Below are 4,228 nucleotides of genomic sequence, written 5' to 3' on the forward strand. Positions count from 1 at the left end.
TACCCCAAAATTTTGTTCGAAGTTCTAATATTTTAAAATTCAAAATTTAAACTGTCCAAACAAAGTTATATGGAAAAATAACCAAAACAAAAGTGGTAGATCTTGATGCGTTATACAACTTTGTTATAGATATTTTTTCCATTTGAAAACATTTATTACCCCCAAATTATGTTCAAAGTTCTTGCCTTTTGAAATTTAAAATTTAAATTCTTTAAACAAAGTCGGATGGGGAAATGACCAAAATAGAAGTCATAGATCTCGATGATTTCTATAACTTTGCTAGTGATGACTTTTTCATTTAAATTCATTTAGTATCTAAAAATACTATCCCAAAAATTATTTATTATCAAAAGAAAAGAAAAAAAATACAACTTGGGCCAATACCTCCCACAGGCCCAGCTACGGCCTCAGTTGCCATCAGCCGTCCATCTCTCGATCCGACGATTGAGATCCATGGGTTTTCTCTCAAACCCTGGCTCTCTCTCTCCCAGTCCCTTCTCTCGTGACGTCACCCGCCTCCCCTGCTCCCGCCTGCTCTCTCCTCTGGCAGGGCCGCTACCGGCGTCGCCCCTTCCAGCCTCGTCGTCCATGCCTCAGCCTCCCATGTACGCTGTCGGCCCCCAAGCACCGCGCCACCCGACCCATGCTGCCGCCGCTGCCGGGCCATCCATGTCATGATGACTGGGGCCGGCGCCACCCCTCCTCTTCCTACTGAGCGGGACGCCGAGCATCACCAGAGGTCCATCACTCCCTTCGTCCTGTGTGAACATACCCAATCCCTTGTCTATTTCTATTCGGATCTGAGCTGCAATGGCCTGGATCTTGATGGCTTCGCCTGGTCAATGGGGACGCCAGATCCGTTAGGCGCCATGGTAGAGAGGCCAGATCCATGGTGTACCAGTTCAGCGACAGTGGCAGGGATGGCGCAGGAGGTCGGTGCCGCAGTAGGCGTCGTGTTTGTCCAGTGCACAGCTTGAGTCGTGTGCTTTTTGTTTGGATTTTCTCTAGTAGCTATTTCTGGTGGGCTTCTCTTTCAGCAGTGCAATTATCTTTCAACTTGCAGGTTTATTTTTGGAGCTCCATGAGGACGTGTGTTCAAAGTTAAACTGCAGCAGCTTGTTCAACTTTCAGGTTCAGAGAACTACTGTTATTTTTTCTTTGTTTGCCTAGTTTGGTCCCTGCGGCAGTTCATGTAGCTGTTATGTTCATCTACACAGTTCAGAGTACTATGTGACATGGTGAGGCAGTCCTCCAGCGCTCTAGTCAGTAGGGGATGGTCTGCATCAACCTCAAAGCCAAGCAGTGTCCCTCCAGCTCCAAGCACCACATCCCTTTGCCTGCCTGCGATTCTTGCTTAGGAGGTAACTTTCAGTAGTCTGCGTAATCGTTTTGTCTGTTGCCAAATGCATATTTTTTTTCTGACAAGATGCCAAATGCAGTTGAAGCCCCCCATGGCAGGAACGGTAGTATGGCACTATATGTTTGATTAAATGCGTCTGACACATGATGTTTCTATTTGCCAAAATATGAAATGTTTGGTCTCTAAAAAATTATGTTTTAGATCGTTATTACGTTGCTTGTCTTTAAAGGTTGATACATGTTTGACATGAGTATCTGAGTTTTTTGTTATCTAACGAGCCATGCATATTATGGTGAAACTTCATCACAGTATACAAATGTTTGCGAAGCAGCTATGATGTATTGATCTTGCTCCTCATCCTGTTTGCCCTATCTGATGCAAGTGTGAATGGATATCTGACAGACATCCCAGCAACTCTCCTAGGAGGCCACATAGGCACATGCAAGCTCTCCCTGATTAGATGAATGCTGCAAGCGACGTCTGCCAAGCAAGTTGCTTGTCGTTCTTAATTATTGCCATCTCTTGATAGATTGGTCTTGTTTTGTTAACTATTGCTAAACCTGAGTTTGGTGGTATAGTGTCGTTGATAGTGTTAGCCTTGCATTTCAGCAACCTGCAAGACCTTTTGTGGAGTAGTCGGTCCATACAATTATTTTGTAGCAGCTGAAGAGACCATTACTGCTAAAGACAGGAAGGATTGTAGTAGATGACAACTGCTACAAGGTTGTCAAGCTTATCTTGGTATTTTTTACTGCTCTAAATCAGTATACGTGACCCATATAACTTATAACCTAATTGTACTGAAGCGAAATGGACACTATGTAATTTTCTATCCAATAATACGGTTTATATTTTGTTGCTTTTGTTTTCAACTACATTTTCCAGTGGCACTATAAATGCTGTCAGCCTTGGAACTATGGGAAACTTTCTTAAAAACAATGCATTGTCTTTGTGCTGACCGAGATGCAAATATGTCATGTTCTTTATAAAAAAGAAATCAGAGGAGAATATGTTTGATTGAGTGGGCTGTGGTGTAGTGGTATGAACTTTAAAAATTGCATTTCATTATCTTATTATTACTAAGCTGGCATGATTATCATCCAGCAACCTGCTAACAGCACAAGCAGCCACATTTTTAGTGTCGATGGAGTACCTCAAAACAAATTAATTGTGACAACTCAAGGTCGACCTATTTTTAGTGAATGTAGTGTTGAACACGGAACCGTCATGCATTTTTAGTGAACTAGATAGTGCAAGCCATGATATATCTCTCATTAATCTGTTGCTTTACTCTGCCCTAGAATCAGTACTGATAACTCAATTTGCTACCTAAAAATGGTCCTAATTTTCTTGTCAGTAAACTTACAAAGTTCTCGTGCAGTAAACTTTCTTGTCAGTTTACTACTTACAATAAGTCCTCATGCTTGTCATATCTCTTTGATCATTGAGCAGGATGACTAATAAGTTATCAGGAAAGTTTCTTTGAGGGCATCATTAAAATCAAGCCTATGAAGAAAAGAAGGTAGACTATGAATCATATCCCCTTCCCTGTTGCAACTTTATGGTTACAATACAAGCTTTTTTATGAAACATGTCCTTACTTACTGTATTGAACCTAGACTTGCTTATTTTTATTTCTCTGAACTCCAAGTTATCTAAGTGCTTATGTGCATTGGCTGCTATTAACTATTCTCTAACTGAACCTGTACATGATAATTGATAAGTAATAGATGATTGGGTTTGTTGCTCTATAATACTTAGCCATTTTAAATTTGGACAATGAAATTGTTTTCCACCAGTTCATAAGTAATAGATGATTCAGTTTGTTGCTCTATAATACTTAGTGATTTTAAATTTGGTTGAGTAACAACTATGTCCACATCTAATAGGATTCACATTTTCCTTCATCTAAAGCAGGAACAGTTGGAAGCACAGATTCTTGCTCATCAGGCCTCACTTGAAGCAAACCAAGCAAGCATCTGTTTGTATGTTTGAACTTGTGTGATGAAACTTGGAACTAGTGTGATGTTTGAACTTGCAAGCAATTGTGTCTTCTGCTTATGCTCTGGAATGTGTGGATGATGGCTTGGCTGATATGTATGAGCTGTGATGAGAATGTTGGAAACATCTATGACATTTGTCATTGAATTAATACATATGGCAATGCCACATTCGTCACAATGTAAATGTCACAAAATATGTCCTATCATCACAATAAGTTGTCTAAATCAGGGTTCCTAGGATACAATTTGTGACGGTTGGCGTATTAGGTGACAAGTTGACCAACCAATATGTGACAGTTACAGTCGTCATTAAATGACAGTAATATATGACAACAAAACAAAACCGTCACAGAAGGTCATCACATTTTGTGATGTTTTTTCACATTATCATCACAAAGGTACAATTTGTGATGCATGACGCTGCTTTTTCGTCATAAGATTCTTTTTATGACAAATCCTATATTTACCATGACATTTTTAGTTTGTCATATAAACCTAGATTTTTTGTAGTGTTAGTAGAAAATGATGTGGACACTTGAATTAATAAGGGATGACATGGACTTAGTGGGGAATGATGTGGACACCTTACATTAAGAGATAGAACATTTAGTAGGGTCACTTAGTGGGAAATGATGTGGACACCTTGCATAAAGAGAAAAATCATTTAGTGGGGTTTAGCTTTACAAGAGTATATGGAGGTTACTTAGTGGAGAAAATAATGTGGACACCTTGTATGAAGAGAAAAATCATCTAGTGGGGTTTAACTTTATAAGAGTATATAGATTGTATGATCTTATATAGTTTTGTTGTGGCCACTTAAATCTTGAAGTCATCGTTATGTTGTTTGGTGTTCCTTAATCGATTC

General features: G+C 39.6%; 1 long non-coding RNA gene across 8 annotated transcripts; it reads left to right on the forward strand.

The window, feature by feature from the left end:
• Positions 1-477: 477 nt before the first annotated feature.
• LOC136487187 (uncharacterized) lies at positions 478-3,665 on the forward strand. Of its 8 annotated transcripts, none has more exons than XR_010767168.1 (5): positions 478-1,131; positions 1,218-1,361; positions 1,763-2,083; positions 2,813-2,882; positions 3,278-3,661. It is a non-coding gene; the product is annotated as an uncharacterized lncRNA (long non-coding RNA). The 8 variants fall into 8 exon arrangements; XR_010767171.1 differs by having other exon boundaries at positions 478-739; positions 856-1,131; positions 1,218-2,083; XR_010767167.1 differs by having other exon boundaries at positions 478-932; positions 1,064-1,131; positions 1,218-2,083; positions 3,278-3,660.
• Positions 3,666-4,228: the final 563 nt, after the last annotated feature.

The sequence above is a fragment of the Miscanthus floridulus genome, chromosome 1 (assembly GCF_019320115.1).
Source record: "Miscanthus floridulus cultivar M001 chromosome 1, ASM1932011v1, whole genome shotgun sequence".
Classification (NCBI taxonomy): domain Eukaryota; kingdom Viridiplantae; phylum Streptophyta; class Magnoliopsida; order Poales; family Poaceae; genus Miscanthus; species Miscanthus floridulus.